Source organism: Neoarius graeffei, chromosome 2 (genome assembly GCF_027579695.1).
Source record: "Neoarius graeffei isolate fNeoGra1 chromosome 2, fNeoGra1.pri, whole genome shotgun sequence".
NCBI classification, from domain to species: Eukaryota; Metazoa; Chordata; class Actinopteri; order Siluriformes; family Ariidae; genus Neoarius; species Neoarius graeffei.
In genome coordinates, this window is record NC_083570.1 from 70421022 (window position 1) to 70446686 (window position 25665).

Here is a 25665-nt window from a genome sequence, read left to right on the forward strand (position 1 = left end):
CTGATATCCAAGTATTAGAGTATCCAAGTATTACAGTCACCAATCAGAGCACGTGATTGCTCATATCCAGTGAATGCGGATAGAAACCCCCCCCCACACGTATGTGTATTTATATTTAGCTAAAAGTTATTACATCTTCCTATTGTACTAACGTCCCCAACAGGGTTTTTAGAACTGAAGATACTCAGTCCCTGACCCACAGAACTAGTATGATGATAGGAGGGTGCATGTGTGCGTGCACTTTTTTTTTTTAAATTATACAAGATTAATTCAAAAACACTTCTCCAAGTTGCTCTGGATAAAGATATTTCTGTATTTCACGAACACTTCCATTTCTGACTTATATTTATACAATTACAGAACCAAAATTCCGCAAACAAATACAAAAGCCCCCCATTCATAAACTTTAACTGGCTATTTGGATGCATACTGTGCTGATTTTCAGCCAGTGTTACAGTTCTTCGATCTTTGATTCATGATTTAATAATAAAATATGGTCCAATAAAATTATGTTGCTCGTAATTTGTATGAATAACTGCTTTAAATATTATTGTAGCTGTTCTGAACCCCCTAATTACAGTACATTCTATTATAGTTTCTCATAATACTGTATTACAGCTTTAGTTGGAACTGCTTTGGGAGCAATTTAGGACGGTTTTACTGCTTTTAGAACATTTTTGCATTTGTCTATTCAATAACTGAGAAGTTAGCAGCTTCGATGAAGACTAGATTTTTAAATAGGCAGCTTGGAGGAAAAAAAAAAAAAAGCTGGCTAAGCTAGTCAAATAACACTAGCTAGCAAGTTATATATTCTGCCTGTCAGGATGCAGTACATTAGCTCTGTTAGCTATATTTAGCAAATAAATAAATAAATAAATAAATAAATATTTGGCAGTCTACTAAAGCAAATATCACACTCAAAACTGCGAGAATTTTTTTTTTAGGTATAAGACAGGCAGTTAGGTTTACAAATATAAGCTAATCAGGATGTTATCATGGCTGTAGTGATCATTCTGTTCACGATGCTTTTCAGATTTGCAAGGTTTTATGTAGCTCTTTTCGAGTGAGCAGAATTATGGGATTGCCTTTGCTAAGACAGACCAATATTTAATGCGGTCTACCTAGGCAGCTGGAATAGACGGTCTGAATGGAATGCAGGGAGATATGTTTATTTTGCCAAGTGTCCATCTCATCTCATTATCTGTAGCCGCTTTATCCTGTTCTACAGGGTCGCAGGCAAGCTGGAGCCTATCCCAGCTGACTACGGGCGAAAGGCGGGGTACACCCTGGACAAGTCGCCAGGTCATCACAGGGCTGACACATACTAGACACAGACAACCATTCACACTCATTTACACCTACGGTCAATTTAGAGAGTCACCAGTTAACCTAACCTGCATGTCTTTGGACTGTGGGGGAAACCGGAGCACCCGGAGGAAACCCACGCGGACACGGGGAGAACATGCAAACTCCACACAGAAAGGCCCTCGCCGGCCACAGGGCTCGAACCCGGACCTTCTTGCTCTGAGGCGACAGCGCTAACCACTACGCCACTGTACCCAAGTGTCCACAAAAGTCATAATGTTTGCTTTCATTGCTGGGTATATTGACTAGCCAAAGACTAACATATGCTAATTTGCATCATTACATTAATGTAAAAATAGTCAGGGCTGGAGATTGATGAAGGTTAAAAGTTAACCAACATCTGGTTCAGCTGGTCTCCTGCTACAGTACACAACCTGCCTGTGTGTCTCCTCTCAATGTTACAACCCATTATTCTTACCTACCAATTACTCATACACAAACACTTGGCCTGCAAACAAAGTGAAACTTCACCCCCTGTGGAGACAGCCGTGATAACCAAACAAAACTCAAATGAGACAGTCAGCCTGCCTGTAGACAAAGCACTCCTGCATAACTTCTTCCCCCTGTACTCAATTAGTCCTGCACCTATCATACTGGATATTTCTTCTCCGGATGATTAAATGACCAGTCAACATCTCGACCTAGAGATGAACATGAAAAGTAAACTGTGGGAGTCCAAGGCAAACCAAACAGATCTATTATTTCCTATGCATCTTAGTGGGACCCCACAAGGATAGGAAGATCTGACATTTATGAACATGTGGGGATATTTGGTTGGTCCCCATGAGGAAATGTATTATTTTGACAAAATGGCAACTTTTGTTTTAAATAAAAGGTTTCTTTTGGTTAAGTCAATGGATTCCTCACAAGGATAGTAGTGCGTGTGTGTTCGTTCCCTCAACTGTTTAAATTGGCTGAAAAAAGTGAAAAAAGCTCCTCTTCCGACATATTCTCTTCACAGAGTTTCCCTGAAGGATGCTGTCGGATTGCATGCAATTACGGTTGTTCTGAAGAAGAGCAGAGAAATTCAAGACTGTCAGTCTAACAGATGCTTCCTGATTCTGTGTGTCCTTAAAAAGATGCTCAGGTGGCTCAGGTGGATAAGGCGCCATACCATAAATCCGGGGACCTGGGTTCGATTCCGACCCGAGGTCATTTCCCGATCCCTCCCCGTCTCAATCGCCCGCTCATTTCCTGTCTCTACACTGTCCTATCCAATAAAGGTGAAAAAAAAAGCCCCCCAAAAATCTTTAAAAATAAATAAATAAAGATGCTCCTGCCTGTCAAGGTCTAATGACGATCACTCGGAGCGTGTGAATACCGCATGCTAACAGGAAGAACGCTATCCAACGGCAGCATGCTTCATAAGCTCCCGTACTAATAAACCACTAGAGTGCATTTACGCTCACTCCATCAGAGCTGAGGCCAGGAGAGTCCAGGCTCTCTGCACAGCCAACCATGCATTTCCTGTGCTGTATACCCCAGAGAGCAGAGCAGAGCAAAGGGCTCTTTGAGCTTCTCTGCTACAGTGATTGAAGTAGTGTGAGAGAGAACACCAGAGGATTAGAGCCTTAGCCCTTGAAGGAGGGAAGGATGCTGCCATGCTTTGTTAGCAACTGGCAGCCACTACTATGTCATGCGCCACATACTCTGGTCGCCATGGCAACTGCAGCCCAGGCCTTTTTCCTGGGGGCCGGGTGGCTTTTGGTCAGCTCTAGTCACAGAGCATAAGGCCCCTTTCTGAGTAGCACAGGACTATTCAGAGTGCCGAGCCCCTGCTAGGAACGACAAAAGGGCCCCGAATTTCATTACCAGTTCTGAGAAAAAGAGTCAGTGCCCATTCACGGAGACATTTAACACTGATCGGCAGAAAGACTGTGCACCCTTTGACTGAGAACACCTGGCCCTGCAGACAGGAAAACTGAACAGCCAACTGTTTAATAAAACGCAACCATAAAAAAAAAAAATCCAACTGTTCTGTTTTTTGCCCTTTCATTAAATATTGTACACTGTGCACTTTCCTCTTCGAAGCAAATGGGTCTTACCTTATTGTTTGCACATACAATGGCAAAGCACCTCAGCGGCTCTCCACAGCTGAGGAAAAAAAAAAAAAGAAACAGAAAGCCAGTTAGAAACAGGAAGACTAATCAGCAGGATTCCTGCTGAATCACTGGTTCTGAGCAAAACACTTTCCCTAATAGAAGTTGACAGGTTTAGCCTCAAACTATACAACACTAATAATTAAACTAATTTATTTTGTTGCCACTACAGCTACATTTCCTCATTTAATTCCAGAGAAAACTGCCATTAAGAATAGCTCATTATTTCAGTGCGAGTGCCAGTGTGAAGCTCTGAGGGCATCACAGGTCATCTGAAGCAGTCATTAGTGGAGGAAAGCATGGTTAAAGGTTAAGGGAGAAATCTGCAAGAGGTTAGGGAGGGGGAGAGAGATATGGCAAGAGGTCTGGAAGAAGCCGGAGAGTGGGAAAGGGGGAAGATTTTTTTTAAATGATGGGAGGTGCAGAAAGAACGCCAGGTAATAAAATCTAGATTTGCAAACATTCCCACTTAGGCTGTGGGAAAAATATTTCCAGGCTTTTTCTTAAGTAGACAATCCAACAAATGCTCTTTTGTATTGACTCTCATCCAAACTAAGCATTGGCACAGTGTTAAAAGGCTGAGCACTAAGGATGTTCAAAAGGGCATATCAGAGGAACAGGATTTCTGGAGGCTTTAAGTAAGCTATTGTCTTCCTATCACAAGTACAGTCAACATTCATATTACCGGCGTATAGCCTACTGACGATCAAGCCTGAGCTTGGACACCAGCCTTACCACAAGCAGTTATAATGAAGGTCAAAGTAGCTAGTTTACGACTGAACATGGAAGATAAGAATACAGAAGCTATACATAGCACTTTTTTCCCCTAACCTCAGTAAATTGCTCCACGCCAATATAGAAAGTAAATAAATCCCTTTCATATTTCTGCTGCATTTCAGCTATATTTAAAAAAAAAAAAAAAGTTTATACCAGATTGGCTTTTAAAAATATGATCTCATTTATTCTATCCACGTTCACTGGATATGAGCAATTGCACGCTCTGACTGGCTACTCTACTACTAGGCTATCAGCTCATATACTGTGAGTACAGCAAAACAAAGTGGCGGCGCATGTTGCTGAATTAACCGAGCACTAAATAAAAACTCTACTCGAACCCCCCCCCAAAAAAAAATGGGCAACAAAATATGGATTAAAAAGTATTTGATGGTAAGAATGTGTCTTTTGCATTTTTCAATAATTATAGCAGCATTTTTTTCACAAATTGCTACTGTTACTTCCCTGGTTTGTTTCCATTCTAAGCGGAAATTATTTTGTTGGACGTTTTGGATAAATTTATCAAATTTGCAAAAAATAAAAATGCTCCATTTCTCAAAATCCAGTGAATGTGGATAGAATAAAACCGTTATTCCACTCACTCATCACATGGCTTATAGCCAACTCCGCACCACACGCCTCGTTAGCTATCAGCTCATGTACGACTCAATTTCGTGGAATAACTTAAAATATCAACCTAAACCAATGGCAGAGAGATGTTACAGTCAAGTGAGCATGTACAACCATTTTTCTACTAACCCCCTTTGGGGTTTTAGATTTGGGGGAGACTTTGGAGCGAGACTGGACATTGGGGAGTGTGGAAAAAGGTCCAGAATGGTTAGGGAACAATTAGGTAGGCTGGTCGGGATGTTGATTGGGACCGCTAACTTCATACTTTTTCATTTTACAACCCATCAGTAACTCCCAGGGAGTTGTGGAACGCTGTGCCCCAACTTCTATTATAAAACCACTAGGGCCTCAATGTATAAGCATCAGACTTAAAAGAATTACACATACGCGCACACTGAATAACAGGCAAGCTGCACCATTCATGCTTCCTGCATTTTTTTTTTTAAAGTTGTTTCCAGGTCTATAATCCTGGTGTGCCTCTTCCAAATAGCAAATGCAGTAAACTGAAAAGCTGCACTGGACTTTAACCAGCTCTTTCGTTCAAGACGAAAAACACAATTTATGATTTTTTTTTGGTAATCCCCATTTTGTGTGTTTCATGTGTATTTGTTTCTATGATCACCAAAAGACATTAGGTTGGGGGGGAGGGGGGGGAATTGAGAAAGTAATGCACCCAGTCTGTCTTTATTAAAAGCCTTTTATTGTATTTCATGTTAAACTTCTCAAAACAAAACACTGCTGACAAACAAGGCAGGCTTAGGCCACATCCACACGACAACAGCAACGAGGTTTTCTTAAAAAAATATCGTGTCCACATGGGCAACGGATCAGTAAAATATCAGGTACATATGGCAATGAAACGCTTGCTGAAAACGATGCAATACACATGCCACACCTCTAGGGGCGCTGTAAGATGGGCCCATCGGAGACACCAGAACAATAGAAGAAGTACACGCATGCGCATAAACCCCTTCTTCTACCCGGTGTGAAGCACTGTCAGGAACAAACACACAACAACAAGAAGATGGCTGCGACTACGCGAGGAAATCGTGCCTTCTGTGTGTACAAATTAGTTTTATTAGTGTGCATAGTTTTATATAACTTAATTTTCTTATTGTGTGTGAACATTTTGAAAAGCAGTCTTATCCAATAAAAAAAAAGAAATTCAAGAAATGGTTCAGTTACTTGTTTATTTAAAAGAAAAGCTGTATACAAAAGTGAATGCAATGCAGTGGTTCATACAAAACAGCGAGAGTGCTGCTTGTTCTAGTCATGTGGTTGTGACGTCATCGTAAACATCCGTTCTACTCATCCAGACGACTTTGCAACGGCGCCGTTGCCAGATTTTTCCACTCTGGAACCCGTTCTCAAAAAATATCGTTGTGGGGCACCCAAAATGCCGATGCCGTGTGGACGCCAGGCTGAAACGATAAACAATTTTATCAGATTCACCTGAATCCGTTGCCGTGTGGACAGGGCCTTAAATAGATTTACTCCAATTGAAACTAAACCTCAGCGTTTCGCCATGTGTAATCACTTGACAACAGGTCAATGACAGCCAGTTTGAATCTACAAGCTAGAGAAAAAAAAAAAAAAAAAAGAAGAAATCAGGCCCAGTCTTTATATGTAGAGTTGGAGGGATGAAGAGGCTCCCTGGCTGGATGTACTACAGGCTGACATTTTTTTGGAAATCCTGTGGGATTCCTGTAGGATTGGAGTCAATTTCACTATTCATCATGACCGATGGGACAGGAAGAAAGTCAACGGGAACGGGCAGGACAGGAATGATAATCAAAATAGGTCTGTTTTTATATACAAATATCTAGTTCCAATATAATTTCTTTATTTTGAACATGGGAACAGAATGGGATGGGAGGCATTCTTCTGGGATTGGGACGAGACAGGAAATCTTTTTTTTTTTAATTCGTTCATGGGTTTGGGAAAGTCCAGGAGTATTTTTTTTTTGTGGGAGTGGGACGGGACAGGAGTGAAAATCCACTCCTGTGTCACCCTCTAGCATGTACAGTACCAGTCAAAAATTTGGACACACCTAATTCAATGTTTTTTTTCTTTATTTTTATTAATTAAAAGACACTTCATGTCTTAAAGTAAATGATGGATGTCGTTTCTCTTTACTTAGTTGAGTGGTTCTTGACATAATATGGATTACTACAGTTATGGAATAGGGCTATTCACTGTTTTTTTGGTTCAGCCTTTGGCTGAAGCCTATAGAGGATTTCGACGTGACGTCACGCCCCGGTGTCCGCCATTTTGAAGGTCAAGCTAGCTAATGTCAACAACAGTAGCTGGTATGTTACTGTAGCAATGTTTACGCTCAGTCATTTGGATGACTGTTAAAACCTTTCAGTCTCAAGTTTTTCCTTTACTGTATTTACTAGTTTACTGCGCTAGCGCGCTCGGGCAGGCTGGGAGCGAGCGCGCTAGCTCAGGCAGGCTGGGAGCGAACGAGCACGCTCGCTCCGAGCCTGCCCGAGCTAGCGCGCTCGCTCCCAGCCTACCCGAGCTAGCGCGCTCGCTCCCAGCCTACCCGAGCTAGCGCGCTCGCTCCCAGCCTACCCGAGCTAGCGCGCTCGCTCCCAGCCTGCCCGAGCTAGCGCGCTCGCTCCCAGCCTGCCCGAGCTAGCGCGCTCGCTCCCAGCCTGCCCGAGCTAGCGCGCTCGTTCCCAGCCTGCCCGAGTGCGCTAGCTCAGTAAACTAGTAAATACAGTAAAGGAAAAACTTGAGACTGAAAGGTTTTAACAGTCATCCAAATGACTGAGCGTAAACATTGCTACAGTAACATACCAGCTACTGTTGTTGACATTAGCTAGTGCTAACAGCTAGCTGCTAGTGCACTACTACAACTACACCGACCCTAATAATACAGTTCTTGGTCATTGCCTGGTAACAGCAAATTTATAACGGGCCATGTCTTAACAGACTAAGAAGTTATTTCAATGACATTTAATAACATTTTGTTTATCCTGAGGACCGAAAGTAAATGAAAATGTGAACAAACCTTAGCTGTAATAAGATGGCGACCACCGGCTCCAGGGACGACCCGCTGATGTAGGCATGTTACCCAGCCTGGTTTTTAACGACATAGGTATACAGATCATGTGGGCCGAAGTCAGGTAAAGACGAGGGCTTCGTGTACTTCCGTACGTCAGTGAACAATCCTGATGGAAGCAGGTAAACGTCGTTCTCTAAGCCTGCTAACCTCAATTTTTGCAAATACCTCTCCCTCTGCTCGCCCTGTAAATGCCCTACGTCGCTGGATAGTGAAGATGTTTTCTGCATCTCGCTCCTTTTTCTTTTATGTTTTTTCCCTGGTATTTCCCACACGCCTGACTGCAGGTCAGGAAGATCACCCGCGCTGCAGCGCTGCAAAGCCAGAAAAAGATAGCCTGGTAACGTGTACGGATCACGTACACCAGCATCATTGATTTTCTGGTGATATCGCTTCTTACTCGCGTCATCTAGGCCGGATAAAATACTCGACAATGAGACTTCGTCATGATCAACAGTATATCGCTACCGGTAGTCGCCATATTTGTGACCGTCAAAATGGTGCCGGCTACTTGTTGACATGGCAACGGTCACGTGGGTCGAAAACCTCTATAGAGGCACCTGTCTGTATGTGCATGTTTAACCGAGTTCGAGCGTGTTGAAGAATGCAAGGTGGTCATTGGCATACCAGCCTCAGGTAGCGATTCCACAGTTGCAGTGTGGCACCACTGCGTACTGACTACGTAAGGGTCACGTTACATAACCTCAGTTTGCAATGTAACCCTCTGAGCGGTCTAGAGCGCTGTCCAGGAAAGGAACAGATTTTGCAACATTGGTTCGAATCCTGGCGTCGGCCCAAAAGACTGAGCACAGACCTGCACAGGTCTCTAGGTTATTTACCATTTAATCTCAAAACACATTAAGAAGGCAAGAAATTGCACTAATCAACTTCTGACGAGGCACAGCTGTTAATTGAAGAGCATTCCAGGGGACTACCTCATGAAGCTGGTTAATGCCAGTAGTGTGCAAAGCATCAAGGTAAACCCTGGCTACTTAGAAGAATCTAAAATATGAAACTTTGGGTTTTTCTTTTCATACTTTTTTTGTTGCCTACTACAAAATTCCATATAAAAAAAAAAGTGTTCCATGTGTTACGTCATAGTTTTGATGTCTTCAGTATTGTTCTACAATGTAGAAAATAGTCAAAATACAGAAAAATGAATGAACGAGTAGGTGTGTTTAAACTTTTGACTGGCACTGTACCTCAACAAGAGACTTCACATGAGGTGATGCCCAATCATTTGCAAAGCTGAAGAAGAGCCTAAAGCCCAGTTGTTCCTCTAACCAGATTAGTGTAATGAGCTTAGAGGCCCAATACTGAGCTCAAAAAACACAGACCACTCATGCAGTTGCTTCCATTGCACATGGCACTAAATTTGGACAAAGCTGGTTGTAATCATTAGCTCAGACATGCCAAATTGTTCCTGGAGCTCTGATGACAAAAATGTTCTTTAACCGCTCAAACAAAAAGAAATTGAGTTATCAGATGTTGAGAAAACAAACACAAAACAGGCAAAATCACAACAGTACACAGCTCGACTAACCACAAAACTCCAAAACAGTCATGGCTATACTGGCCAGGGAAACTGTACATGTGGGACCTAATTGGTAACTGGTGAGAGGACGGCCATGTCGCTATGAAGGAATGACATGGTGTAGGGTGAGGATCGTTTACATAAAACAGCCTGGGAGCATTTACAAGTTTTCAAGGCACAGTTGAAACCAAGCTTTAGAGTAGATACAGAGCAGATGAGCAACACACAGCTCTATAAGAAACTGTAAATTAAGAATGGATTTCTGTTGGTGTATGACATTTTCATCTCATCTCATTATCTCTAGCCGCTTTATCCTGTTCTACAGGGTCGCAGGCAAGCTGGAGCCTATCCCAGCTGACTATGGGCGAAAGGCGGGGTACACCCTGGACAAGTCGCCAGGTCATCACAGGGCTGACACAGACAACCATTCACACTCACACATACAGTCAATTTAGAGTCACCAGTTAACCTAACCTGCATGTCTTTGGACTGTGGGGGAAACCGGAGCACCCGGAGGAAACCCACGCGGACACGGGGAGAACATGCAAACTCCACACAGAAAGGCCCTCGCCGGCCACGGGGCTCGAACCCGGACCTTCTTGCTGTGAGGCGACAGCGCTAACCATTACACCACCGTGCCGCCGTATGACATCTCATCTCCTCATTATCTCTAGCCGCTTTATCCTTCTACAGGGTCGCAGGCAAGCTGGAGCCTATCCCAGCTGACTATGGGCGAAAGGCGGGGTACACCCTGGACAAGTCGCCAGGTCATCACAGAGCTGACACATAGACACAGACAACCATTCACACTCACATTCACACCTACGGTCAATTTTAGAGTCACCAGTTAACCTAACCTGCATGTCTTTGGACTGTGGGGGAAACCCACGCGGACACGGGGAGAACATGCAAACTCCACACAGAAAGGCCCTCGCCGGCCCCGGGGCTCGAACCCAGGACCTTCTTGCTGTGAGGCAACAGCGCTAACCACTATGCCACCGTGCCGCCCCCCCCGTATGACATTTTATATTTAAAAAAATCTTGTGTAAATAAAACAAATATAGTGGGTGTTATCAAGTTTCCAGCAAAAGACTCCTGGTAATACACCATAGTAATTTGATGGAAGAGCAAACAATACTATTGAACCATCCAAAATGAAATGTACACACATTAAATGGTACACCAGTTAATTTTATCCATCAACTAAATTAAGCACTAGAATTAAAGTGATGGATCAGCTGAGTAAGACTGTATTGATTTCTTTTCACAGAATCAGAGATGGCGGCACGGTGGTGTAGTGGTTAGCGCTGTCGCCTCACAGCAAGAAGGTCCTGGGTTCGAGCCCCGGGTCCGGCGAGGGCCTTTCTGTGTGGAGTTTGCATGTTCTCCCCGTGTCCGCGTGGGTTTCCTCCGGGTGCTCCGGTTTCCCCCACAGTCCAAAAACATGCAGGTTAGGTTAACTGGTGACTCTAAATTGACCGTAGGTGTGAATGTGAGTGTGAATGGTTGTCTGTGTCTATGTGTCAGCCCTGTGATGACCTGGCGACTTGTCCAGGGTGTACCCCGCCTTTCGCCCGTAGTCAGCTGGGATAGGCTCCAGCTTGCCTGCGACCCTGTAGAAGGATAAAGCGGCTAGAGATAATGAGATGAGATGAGAATCAGAGATGATCAAATTTTATTACATTTCCATATGAATACAGAGTCACACAATTATATGTTCTTAATTAAAGAACAGATTCATAACATATACTGGCATAATATCACCTAGAGCTACACTGGATCATACAAGTAGCATTCAAATTTAACTTTTGCCTTGCATTGCTAGAGTTGGTTTCCTAATGCATGCGAGACTGAAGTGCACACATATTGTCAAAGTCTTTATGGTTAAATCAGCCGCCATCTTGGCAACGCTCCCAGGCGGTTATTTCCAGTCATACAAGATCAGGTTTCTATCTACGTGATTAGAGAGTGACCTATAAACCCAAAACAGATCAACAAGACAATATGAAGTCACCGCTAATACTTGACCAAAATATATGGCATAAATAATTTATCATAATATTTGGTTTCAAAAATCTCCCTCTCTGAAAAGGGGCAAAAACCTGACAACACCTTTTTATGGCAGTTTCTATGGCAACCATAACTGTCTTACAAGAAAGCAGGCAAAGTCACAAGGTACCTACTCCATACATACATACATGCATGCATTACATAGGGCAATACGTTATATAGCTATAAACATGGCTGATAGAAATTTAGGATTATCTGTGTGGCTCAGTAGTTAGCTTTTAGAGTTCATTTCCTTTACTATTCTCACATCTTTTTAATCTGAAAGATATTTTTGGTAATAGATTAGCCAGTGTGCTACCATTAAATGGACTATGCTATAAAATTTTGGCTCCTGCTTTTGGCACAGATAGAAAACTAAAGAATAATGTTTCTGGTTTAAAAAAAAAAAAAGTTTATATATATATATATATATATATATATATATATATATATATATATATATATATATATATATGAATGATGCTTTTTCTTGCTTACAAATTGACCAATAAGGTGGCACGCTTGGCCTTTTCATTTTTCAAGCAGTTAACAGTCTACACTTCATAAAAGTCTTGATTTTATTTTTTTAAATCTTGCAAGATGTCCGATAAGTGGCAGGTTCAACATCAGTATTCAGTTGTTGAAATGCTTTTTTTTCCAGTGTTCTGCAATATTGCAGAATGTCAATTTTGTTCTGCAATTTGGAAATATTTTCTGCAAATACACAAGCCTCCATACTACACCCTTCTCAACCTAATAATGCCTATATTTACATCATATCTAGCTTTACAACTCATAGCATTACTGTAATTCTTTATTCTCTCACTATTTTTAATTTCAGTCTTCACAGATCCTTCTCTGCAGCAAAGTTATCATTCCATGATACCTCCACAGGTCTTTCATCCCCCTCGCCCTGACACTACGGGCTACTACAACTTGAAGTATATCAACTAATCCATAAATGTACTAGTTATCACACCCACACATTAACCTTCCACACAACATACTAATAAAGGTATCACCACAATAAAAAATAGAACACAACTGTTCAAGAAACAAAGCATTAATTTTCATGTTACATGTCATGTTACATTTTGTCAAGATTAAGTTTCTAGCTTGAACAACAGATTGTTACCCAAAATGTACTTCATTCACAGTGTTTGCATCTGCAACCTATAGTTTTAAATTGAAAACAAGGTTTGAATTCTACACTCGGTTACATCTTACGATGATGCAAAGAATTGATGCCATTAAGGAATAAAACCCAACTGGCAAATGGAAAGACATTTGGGTTCATTGTGTTTGCCTGGCTTCTAAAGTGCAAGGTCATGAACTGAACCAAGAACGACTGCAGGGGCTTCACTGCTCTAAACCAACAACAGAGAACTGGGTACAAACTAATCATGGCAGAACTGAGAGCTACAGAACTGAACCTACGAGTTTTGTCTTACAGGGCAACCGTTTTACTTTGTGCTAGTCTGCACCACAGGCAAGACAGCACTAGTTAAAACCAAAAAAAACATGTACACAAAACATGTATTAGTGTAGCTTGGTATGAGAACACAAAATATTCAAAAGTATCTATGAATAAAGGTAAAATACTGTTGCTGTCTTCAAAAGAGATACAATATCAGTATAATTTTGCATGATTCAACAATACAATATACACAAACCTATACAATTTACCAATATATATGTATGCAACTATAACAGCGACCGTCTTCATTTTTGTCACCCTCGCGGACGCGCGATCTGTCTCTGTTGTTGTTGGAGTCACGCTGGCTGCCGGTTTTGCCGAGATACGACAAAATCGTCCTTGTTTTCTGGGCGTTTTTGTCGTACTCTTGCCCCAAAGAACCAATCCTCTTCTTGGGAGCCATGTTTGTTGTGCCACATTGAATTCTGGGAGATGCATGGCAGAAACTGCCGAACACTGCCGAGGTACAGTGGTGCTTGAAAGTTTGTGAACCCTTAAGAATTTTCTATATTTCTGCATAAATATGACCTAAAACATCATCAGATTTTCACACAAGTCCTAAAAGTAGATAAAGAGAACCCAGTTAAACAAATGAGACAAAAAAAATTATACTTGGTCATTTATTTATTGAGGAAAATAACCGAATAGTACACATCTGTGAGTGGCAAAAGTATGTGAACCTCTACGATTAGCAGTTAATTTGAAGATGAAATTAGAGTCAGGTGTTTTCAATCAATGGAATGACAATCAGGTGTGAGAGGGCACCCTGTTTTATTTAAAGAACAGGGATCTATCAAAGTCTGATCTTCACAACACGTTTGTGGAAGTGTATCATGGCACGAACAAAGGAGATTTCTGAGGACCTCAGAAAAAGCGTTGTTGATGCTCATCAGGCTGGAAAAGGTTATAAAACCATCTCTAAAGAGTTTGGACTCTACCAATCCACAGTCAGACAGATTGTGTACAAATGGAGGAAATTCAAGACCATTGTTACCCTCCCCAGGAGTGGTCAACCAACAAAGATCACTCCAAGAGCAAGGCATGTGATAGTCGGCGAGGTCACAAATTACCCCAGAGTAACTTCTAAGCAACTGAAGGCCTCTCTCACATTGGCTAATGTTAATGTTGATGAGTCCACCATCAGGAGAACATTGAACAACAATGGTGTGCATGGCAGGGTTGCAAGGAGAAAGTCACCGCTCTCCAAAAAGAACATTGCTGCTCGTCTGCAGTTTGCTAAAGATCACATGGACAAGCCAGAAGGCTATTGGAAAAATGTTTTGTGGACGGATGAGACCAAAATAGAACTTTTTGGTTTAAATGAGAAGCATTATGTTTGGAGAAAGGAAAACACTGCATTCCAGCATAAGAACCTTATCCCATCTGTGAAACATGGTGGTGGTAGTATCATGGTTTGGGCCTGTTTTGCTGCATCTGGGCCAGGACGGCTTGCCATCATTGATGGAGCAATGAATTCTGAATTATACCAGCGAATTCTAAAGGAAAATGTCAGGACATCTGTCCATGAACTGAATCTCAAGAGATGGTGGGTCATGTAGCAAGACAACAACCCTAAGCATACAAGTCGTTCTACCAAAGAATGGTTAAAGAAGAATAAAGTTAATGTTTTGGAATGGCCAAGTCAAAGTCCTGACCTTAATCCAATTGAAATGTTGTGGAAGGACCTGAAGCGAGCAGTTCATGTGAGGAAACCCACCAACATCCCAGAGTTGAAGCTGTTCTGTACGGAAGAATGGGCTAAAATTCCTCCAAGCCGGTGTGCAGGACTGATCAACAGTTACCAGAAACATTTAGTAGCAGTTATTGCTGCACAAGGGGATCACACCAGATACTGAAAACAAAGGTTCACATACTTTTGCCACTCACAGATATGTAATATTAGATCATTTTCTTCAATAAATAAATGACCAAGTATAATATTTTTGTCTCATTTGTTTAACTGGGTTCTCAATATCTACTTTTAGGACTTGTGTGAAAATCTGATGATGTTTTAGGTCATATTTATGCAGAAATATAGAAAATTATAAAGGGTTCACAAACTTTCAAGCACCACTGTAGTTGTCGGGTCCTCCCGGCAGGTATTAAAAGTGACGAAATCTTACATCGGAAAATGGCAACTGCCCTTATTTGGTTGTCGTCGCCTTTCGTCAGTATTACGTAAATATTGCTCAACTTTGACCTGGGAAACGCCGTCAGGTTCGCACGGCGCAGGTTTCAGTTTATTTACAGCGCTGCTAGTTTGCTAAATTGAGAACCACTGAATCCCGAGCCTGATTTTTTCATTCTGCAAAATTGCCGGTTGTTTAATTTTTCTTCTGCAATCTTGAAAATCATTCTGCAAACGGGTATTTCGAACACTGGTATTGTAGCACCTTATATTATTTTTAACTGCATCATCTATTTTCCATTATATATTCTCTTAAATCCTTTTTTTAAAAATCCAGAAATGTTTGGAGGTGTCTGGTGAAAGAAAGAACAAACAAAAACAAAAAACTGCTGCAGCATCCATAATTGTGAGTCTGCTCATGCAGCTTGCCTTGAAAGAATGAAAGAAAATAAATGAAGAAAATCAATGGGCAGCCATGGCCTGAAGGTTAGAGAAGCAGCCTTTGGCCCAAAGGGTCACTAGTTTGATTCCTGGGACCAGCAGGAAAAATGTGAGGGATGCTGAGTGAATGAACAGCACTTTCCCCTCCCTCTGTATCATGGCTGAAGTGCCCTTGAGCAAGGCACCTAACCCCCAACTGCTCCCCAGGCGCTGTAGCATCTCTGCTCACTACTGTATATGTGTGTGTATATGTGTGTGTGTGTGTGTGTGTGTGTGTGTGTGTGTGTGTGTGTGTGTGTGTGCACGCGCGTGTGTGTGTGTTCATTGCTCACGTGTGCTCACTGCTTCAGATGGGTTAAATGGAGAGGAGGAATTTCACTCTGCTTGAGTGGACATGTGACAAAAATAAAGGCTTCTTCTTCAATGCAAGTTTTATTCAATATAACAATGATATTGAATAAACTGACCAAATGACATCATCAGGAAAAATCATTCAGGTGGTCCATTTGCTAAGGGTGACACCACTACTGCAAATCCAAAATCCTTTTTCAGTCTTCATCTTGAGGATGCAAATCTGTCACAAAATCAAACTGCATATGCTGCCGAGTATAGAATAACAGTGACCGTTGTTTTGCAAAGAAGAATAAAATTATATAATCAGTAATACCAGAAAAACAAGCCTCTGACTGACACTCTTCCCCTATAGACCTGTGCTGGTTGTCTTAAACAGAACCTATAGCAAATCTGCATCTCAGCCTGCTCGAATGAGTTTTAGACAAAGTCTTTTACTTCTATTCCATGCCAGATACAGCTCAACTAGTTCCCTGTACTATCTGAAAGATGTAAACAAGAGAAGAGAACTCTGAGATGAGAGAAAAGGTGCTGCTGACAGGGTGGTGTTGCCTGGAACATTTGAGGAGCACGCTTTTTAAAGCACACTTCCAGAAATGTCTATGTGCTGATCCTAACTCTTCCTGCCCAGCATGCACTTTTAAAAGTTCTGTGCACTTTGCAAGATGAATCAATAAAAAGGTGGATAATGATTTAATTTTTTTTTTTTTTTGCTGCAGCCTGGGGACTACTAGATAGCCATTTTGCAGCCTATCCATTCCAGTGGGTCTGACATGAAAGGAGAGAGAGAGAGAGCGCGAGAGAGAGACCACAGGAGGACATTTCTTCATACCTCATAGAAAACAGACAGCTGAGCTCACTCAATTACAAACTGACAACATTCCTTATGGATAATCTAAATCTTACATGATAAAACGTTCAACTCTGTTAGGAAATTTACGTGCAGCAGGCCATGGGAAATTCTTACTGAACAACAATGTACATTTTCAGATGTGCTCCAGCATTTAGGAAACCATTTTCCTCCAAGATGCAGATCATGAAATGAGGCATTGTCCACCAACACATTCCTCCAAACAGCCCAGAAAAATCCAGCACCAATTCAAAGCAATACAGACACCCAGATCCCACAGAATCAATCCAAACACTAAAAATTCAAGGCCATGCAAATAAAAGCTGCACTCTGTCAGGGTCAGCAGTGATGACGCCATGGTTCAGCTAGCAGCTTTTCTGTGACATCAGATCCAGAGAGCATTGAAGGAATCTTTCTGTGCTGTGGAACATGTCCCTTGTTCGGAATTGATCTTGAAGGAAGCCGGGTCTCGGCCCTGGAAGAACGAAGGCACTATTCATGGACATGATAAATGAGAGGAATGAGCAGTGTCACAGAGGACAACCATCATTGGCAAAAGTAGGAGAAGGAAAACTGGGTTATACCATTCTCACTCCTACAACTCCTGCAGTTGCACATATAGTTCTACACAATGTGGGACCTTGGTATTATAAGGTTTTATTTGGGTTAAGAACAAATGGGGAACCTTATAATACTAAGGTCACAAACTTTCAAATGAAAAATATGAATATTTTTCATTATTAAAATATCAAGACTAGGACAGAATACCATATACAGCCTTAGTGTACAGTTCCGGTCAAAAAAAAAAAAAAGTTTGGACAATTATTCATAGTAAAATATAAAATACACACACACACACACACACACACAAAATAACTTGTGTACACAAATGTGTTTGAAGAATCCAATCCAGTTTATGGGACCAGTAAATCACCAGTACAGTGAACAGATCCGTGCTGAACAGAGGGAACACAGAACCATATTATTATAGGATACACTAATGTAAGCTTTCATGTTAGAATCAGTTTTACTCAAGTCTTCTTAAGAACCCACGGTTGCTACTGTATGCTAGTTCAGACGACAAATTATTGGATCATTTTTACTAGGTATGTAACGATTCACCCAATTCATGATACTGGACTCACGATTTGATTTTGCCCATGATATTTTGCAAAAAATATTAAATGAAAATTTTATTACCAAAAAACAAATTTATTTTCCTATTCTTTATCAACTTGAGCATTCCTTTTTTTTCCTTCCAAAAAAAAAAAAATTATTGACCCACATTTGTAATGGTTGGAGTAAAATAGAACCTATTAACTAAAATCTCTTTTTAAAATGTTAATAGGCAAATAGACCAAACAAATAGGCCTTTTCTTAAACTTTCATGAAAAATACCCTCTACCACCATTTTTCTTTCGACAGTCTGTAAAAAAGAGAGCTCAGGTTTATTTGTACAAATGCTCGTGTTTTCTCGTGGCATTAGAGCCATGTTACTTCCGCCTAGGGTGAAGTGACGTTTATTCCCGTAATGCAATTACAGCTAGGAAAATCGAAGAGATTACACAGCCTGATAATCGCAATTCATTTTTAAAAATTATTTCATTCATTCAGTGTCAAATTTGTAACAATTTATTGTTGCACCATACATTACATCAGGGGTCTTCAATCCTATCCGCAAAGGGCCGGTGTAGCTGCAGGCTTTCATTACAGCCAAATTGGAGGCTCGATTGTTGATTGGAGACGAGGGTGAAATGATTAAACAAGTGAAATCAGGTGTAGCTCCTGCTTGGTTGGAATGAAAGCCTGCAGCCACACTGGCCCTTTGTGGATAGGATTGAAGACCCCTGCATTACATGATATGTTACATGACTAATTTTTTACCAAAGCAGTATCACAGCTTATAACCAACTCAACCTACTTATAGCATCATATAGTCTTAGTCACTGAGAAAGAAGAAAAATTCATATACTTTCACACCAAGTTCACACCAAATGAGGTGAGAGAGTGTCAAAACATCCTGAAGTTACTAATTTTCTATGAGAGCCAGGGTCTCTCAGGGATGAACAGCAGCATTATTGCTGGCAGCGCCTCTTGGGTAGTAGGGGCGTCAGAATAAAGTTGAAGTCCAGACAACTTTATAGTAATGAGATATGATGCAACCAATCAGAATTTAGAAGTGCTCCGCTTTAAAGAATGCTAAGAGAACAGTAGTCTAAAATTTGGTTTCATTCAAACCGTTCCCAAGTACAACAGAGAAATTAATAATTGCAGTGGCAGGTTTCCCTATTATTTGTGTTCCTGTTGCAGAGGTGGACAGTAACAAAGTACATTTACTTGAGTACTGTATTTAAGTACAGATACTCAGTGTACTTGAGTATTTTTTTTTTTAAACTTATGACTAACTTCACTACATTTGAAAAGGCAAATATCGTACTTTTCACTCCATTACATTTCTATCAAGGTCCTCATTACTATGAAGCAGCTTTGAAAGTGGATTTTTTCTTCTTTTTTTTTCCCCCTAAAACGTGATTGGTTTTTTCACAGGTGACACTGAGACAGCCCATCAGTAATCACTAGGGTCACATGTCCATAGACTATATAAAATCAAGTTAACTGATTTCTCCGCAGTATTATTTAACACAATCAGTTGATGGCAGAATGGAAGGAGGCGGTTTTTCTGGGGAATGCACACACCCATGGCTATACCTGGAACTAAAGTTTCAGCTTTCTGAAAGGATTAAACATTTGTTTCGTTTTAAATGTTTGCCGAAAACAAACCACATCACAGCCTATAAAAACTCACCATCCAACCTGCGGAAGCATATTGAGGCATGTAAACATTTTATTCCAAGAGAAAGCTTGCAACGAAGTTGTCTGTGCTTTTAGAATTAGCAATAATGTTGCAATAGCTATGCAATCTGGTTAGTCAAATGACTTCCTATGGATTTGCCTGCCAAGTCGCCATCACCTTGGCCATGGCTAACATTTACACATAGCTAGTTAACTTGGACACTTAGCATCTAAAAATGGAGTTACGCTAACATGAATAACATTAATTTATCTGAAGTCCTTTCAGAAACACAGTACATGTTTTAGCAAATCTTGCCAAATAAACAATGTAGAAATCTCTTTTCTAGTAGCATTAGCTACCCAATATGATTTCAAGTTTGAAAAGAGTTTGCTAGCATGTCAGGTGGAGTTTCACTGACTAGCTAGCTTAACGTTAAACCACCATGATGGCACAGCATGCGTTCATTTTGTAAACCCAGTCGGTTGCTTCAGAGGCATTAGCTTTTGTAAGCGTCGTGGCAATAATGTAATGATGCATTGACAGAAAATGTACTTTTAATACTTAAGCATTTTTAAAATCAAGTACTTCAGTACTTTAACTTAAGTAAAAAAAAATTTGACTGGACAACTTTTCACTTGTATCAGAGTAACATTTGACCAGTGGGATCTGTACTTTGACTTAAGTCATAAAGTAGGGTGCTTGGTCTACCTCTGCTTTGTTTGCATAAACTAGATATTGAAATTCGACTTGGCACTTAGCATCAGCACAAAAAAGATACCCCACACAAATGGGTTTTACTCAATTTATGTCATCATTAGATCATTTTCTTACCAAACATGTAATTACAATTGTTCATTATTTTCCTTCATCAATCGATTTCTTACCTTCACATTTAAAATCTTTCATGAGGTTACCTTGTCGCAAGTCTGCACAAAGATAATGGTTGACATGCACGTTTGCTTTGTGGCCCTTTTAAATAAAAGTTTGCAAGACGAAACATTCTGAACAAACTTGTAGCTGCCTGTTTCATTTACATCACAGAGCATCCAAGAAGTTAACAGTGTTGTTGGCAGGGCATCCAGAGCGAATTTTAACGCTTTTGGTGTGAATGTACCATTACTCATGCAGTTACAGTTCACACACACAGTTCTAAATGTAGAAAACCGATACAGATTTAACAAGGATTAAACTGGTGATTGACCAAACATGTAGTATGTGCATTAAGAAACCATAATTTAAGCTGATGGGCCTCAGGATTGACTACTGAGGGCCTGGCAGAAAGGTTTTACACAAATTTCTTTTGAAAAAAAAAAAAAGAAAGGGGGGGCACCACAAACATGCCTACCGTACCTGTACATTATCTCTCTTCAGTGAAGAAAACATTGTTGAGAGGGGGAAAAAAAAAAAAGGTCAGGAGAATAGTCAGACTGATTCTATTTCACTAAGACAAGTAGCTTCCATTCACTAAGGCATGTCCCAATCCAGCAACTTGATTAAAACATAGGATTTACAGCGTTTTTTTTTTTTAAACAAACACCCCACCCACAACAACTATAGGGGAATTAGCCTCTCTCAGGTTGCTGCAAAGGTCTACAACCGTATAATCCTCAACAGGATTAGACCAGTCATAGATCAACTTCTCCGCCCTGGTCAAAATGGTTTTCGACCATCACGCTCAACCTCTGCTCACATCCTTGCACTGAGAAGGATTGTCGAGGAGGTCAAAAACCACAACAAGGAAGCAGTTCTAGTGTTTATAGACTTCAAAAAAGCCTTCGACTCGATCGACAGGGCCAAAATGCTGAAAATACTCCTGGCCTATGGAATACCACCAACCATCGTTGAGGCTATACGGGTCATGTATGTCAACACCTCAGCCGTCGTCATGACATCTGAAGGAAACAGACTGTTTCCCGATTAACACCGGAGTACTCCAAGGTGATCCGTTAGCGCCTTTCCTATTTATCATCTGCTTGGATTATGCCCTCAGGAGAGCGAGAACACCTACTGACGGATTGACCCTCAGACGTCGGAGGAGTAGAAGGCACCCCGAGGAAGTCCTCCCGGAACTGGCGTATGCTGATGACATTGCGCTCATGGAAGACACACTACATGATGCCAGAGATTTACTACATCGTGTGGAGAGGGAAACTCAACAAATTGGCCTCTTCTTGAACCCCACCAAGACAAAAGTCATGCACCTTAACCCAACATCTGAGGAGTCACTGCATACACTAGACGGGTCGAGCATCGAAAAAGTCGATGAGTTTCTTTACCTTGGAGGCTATACCAATACTGCCCATGACGTGAAGACAAGGTTAGGGAAAGCATGGGGAGCAATACACTCCCTCTCGAAGGTATGGTCCTCCCCCATAAAGCGGTCTACAAAGATGAGAGTGTTTAAAGCATCTGTTGAATCCATCCTTCTGTATAGTTTGGAGTCATGGTCATTAACAAATTCGCTTTCGAGAAAGATTGAGGATACTTACACCTCGATGCTGCGGAAGGTCCAGAATACATCTTGGAGGAAACATCCTACTAACAAGTCACTCTACGGATCCTATCCGCGTATCTCTACCATCATTCGACAGCGTCGACTAACCCTCGCTGGTCATGTGATGAGACATAAAGAGGCGGCAGGAAGAGTATTGCTATGGACTCCAGACGCCAGCAGAAGGCGTGGCAGACCCTGCACAACGCTTAGGGACATTCTGCAGGAAGACACCGGCCTCGAAGTTGGGGAACTCCGGACTGCAATGCAGGACCGAGAGTGCTGGAAGACGAAATTCACACGTGGCACCGACTCTGTCGGATGAGTAGTAGTAGTACCCCACCCACAGCTAGTTAGGAATGTTAAATGTATTTAAGCAGAGTTTTTACAGCTGTTTGTTAAACTAGCTCCTTATACAGATCATGAGCTTCAAATGAAGATAACCAATGTAAAAGTTGTAAAGTAAACAGAACACTGCATTATAGTGTTGGTGAAAGATATTAATGGTTTCTTCAAGTTGTGGTGTCAAAATTAGGCAGAATTTTTTAAATTTTTGCTAAACATAGGATTTTTTCATCATCTTCGGCCGTTTGTCAGAATTCAGCCTCGGTGACATTTGGCAAGCTTTCCCAAACCATCCACTGACTCCGGGACCAAGTGAACCTGATGCAAATGCAGATGCTATAATAATGTGCGTTTTGTTGCTTGCACAGCAGGGCATTAGCTATAGTTTGCCTGCTGCTTCTGTTAATCTGATACTCAGGTGGCATAAATTTGCCTCCACTCTGGAAGGAGGAGTGATGGCACTTTGCAATTTCTGCCAGCTGAACCAAAGGTTTAGTGTTTCACCATTAGTAGTCCACTGAAAACACATGACTCTCTCAAAGCTCCAGTACCCTCTTGCTAAGCTTGTCTACAACACCACTGCCATTAAATTGCTGGATTCAGATGATTGTTGGAAGTCAGTGGGAGTGAAGATTTAGGCCTGCATTTCCTGAGCGCTCTGCTATTCTGAGTCACTCCACCCCAAAGAGCTGGTACCACATTAATTAATTGTTTAAGGCTCTGTGTGTGTGTGTGTGTGTGTGTGTGTGTGTGTGTGTGTGTGTGTGTGTGTGTGTGTGAGGCCAGCATCAAAGGGGAAAATGGAATTGGTTCAAAAAGTACTTCATGAGCCAAATCGGTTAATAAAGGGATCTATGTTACTACAAGTAGTCCCTTAGCTCCTTAGCCTCATTTAATGTCCCTCTCTTCTGGCAAAGGAAACCTAATTGTCTAGTCAACTGTGCATGTTACTCAGAACACACCATCTTACAAATGAGCTCTTTGGGCTAAAAGTTAGGCAGGACAAGAAGAAAACTTCTAAGGCTACATCCACACGGCAACGAGATGTTATTTAAAAATATATCGCCTCCAAATGGGCAACGATCAGTAAAATATCAGGTCCATATGGCAACGCAACGCTTACTGAAAATGATGCAATACACATGCCACACCTCTAGGGGCGCTGTAAGACGGTCCCTTCGGAGACACCAGAACAATAGAAGTAGTAAGGACGCATGCGCATAAACTATTATTATGCGCGAGACTTCATATTAGCCACAAAGTCAGGAAAATCTGTTCGTAAAATTACATTATAATGACCAAATACAATGAAAAGTAGTTTTCCAGTCTCACCTGTGAAAGGTAATCCCATGTGATCTCGTTTGGACGGCAAACCTACAGTTAAACGCAGCTAATCTTTATTCTCCGCTTTGACCTTTCCAATATGGCGGCGAGGATGACGTATGATTCTACGCGGAAGGCGGCGTCTTTAATGGTCCGGAATAAATTGAATACTACACGTTGGATTAATTTGCTCCTCTACGCCCTTTTTGAGGAATGTACTGTAGGACTAAAACCAACATCTGAAGAGGTGAGATCGCTCCTTTTTTCCCCTATTTTTGCTGGCGGGATTGACTCTGCCCTAAGGGCTAATCTCTCTCTCTCTCTCTCTCTTTGCACCATTACACAATAAATATTCACAGTGAAAATATTTTGTAAGCGTGTTTCATGAACCAATTTATAGGATTTGTTGACAACTCGCATCGCATCGCAATGAGAAGATCATTGGCACTACTGGTGTTAAGAATCAGACCATTTCATAAATGAATATTTTGCTGTAGAGCTGCAGTGTTTGTACAATTGCATGTTTTTGCTTCACTATTACTGTCACTATTCTGCTTCTTGCATTACTACTGTGAACTAACACTGAACATAATAATAATAATAATAATAATAATAATATCCAAGCTCGTGTTTCACTCTCACTAGTGCTCTGTAAGGCTTTTTCCTGGTGATATTCGTTACACTTCTACCCGGCGTGAAGCACTCAGTCATGTGGTTGTGACGTCATCGTAAACAAATCCGTTCTACTCATCCAGACGACTTCACAACAGCAACGTTGCCAGATCTTTCCACTCTGGAACCCGTTCTCAAAAAGATTGCGTTTTGGGCACCCAAAACGCCGGTGCCGTGTGGATGCCAGGCCTAAACGATAAGCAATTGTATCAGAGTCACCTGAATCCATTGCCGTGTGGACAGGGCCTAAAGCTGGTGAAAAAACTGCTCAGAAACACAAACCGCTCATGAACGCTGATTCTGCTGTAGAGAGGCAGTAATTAGCTAAATGGCTGCTTGTCTTTAGCTACAGGATGAATACATGCCATGCTTCTCCAATTCACCTTATTAAAGAACCAAGGAGGTCTGGTCTCATTACTGTGTGTATGCACCAAGATCTGGTCATTAACCTACACCCCCTCAGTAGTTAGTGGACAAACAGCCCAGAATTACAGCAATGCCATATAAATACTGAGATAATATAACTGATTATCAAGAACACAAAAATGATCTGGTTCTTATTGAACAACTAATACTGCCTGTTCAATCCACAGCAAAACTGTGCTGTAACACTCCCCCCCCCCCCATATCATAATTAATATATATGCAGGGAAGCTACACAAGCTGTGACTCCTCAAGTGTATTGCTTCTGAAAGGAAATTTAAGAGCACGCTGTACATGTATTCATGTTACACCACCAGAAGGTAGGCCTTTCCCAGACAGTGTGACCATAGGAATCAAGAAACTTCACCTCAGGGAAAACCACAACAGGAACCAGGACTCTGAACTCCAGAGGAATGGGCGATAAGAAGAAAACAGAACTCAATCCTCCTCTTGGGCAAATACAGTTCGGGATTCAGCCACAGTGGAGAGAAAAAAGGCTGCGACAATCTCACATTTCCACAGGGCTCCAACAGTGTGAGCATTTCACCCACATTTGCAAGTGAAAATTGCTGTGTGCAAGTGTTCAAGTTTAAGAGAACCCACAGATATAGGAAAAACACGACAGGCCACATTAGCCCCTGTTGCTAGCTACTGTGATTTGTCAGAGCAACCGCTTCAACTGGAGCCAGAATCAATTGTCAGCCAGTGAAAACATGCAGACCTCAAGTTTATATTAAAAAAAATAAATAAATATAAAAAAAAAAGCGCTGTAATTCACTTCATGTACAATAGACTACCAAAATGTGCTTTGTTAACGTCAGCATAAATTTTAATCATAAAGTGATGTTA

General features: G+C 41.3%; 1 protein-coding gene across 3 annotated transcripts in view; it reads right to left on the minus strand.

The window, feature by feature from the left end:
- Window positions 1-25665, minus strand: part of tln2b (talin 2b) — a 218981-nt gene that overhangs the window by 151993 nt on the left and 41323 nt on the right. For 2 of the 3 annotated variants that reach the window (XM_060914863.1, XM_060914862.1), the window contains one exon: window positions 3411-3459. The exons of the other annotated variant lie outside the window; for it this stretch is intronic. The gene's annotated coding sequence lies outside the window, so the exon portion shown is untranslated. The remainder of the gene's footprint in view (window positions 1-3410; window positions 3460-25665) is intronic. 3 annotated transcript variants of the gene reach the window in all.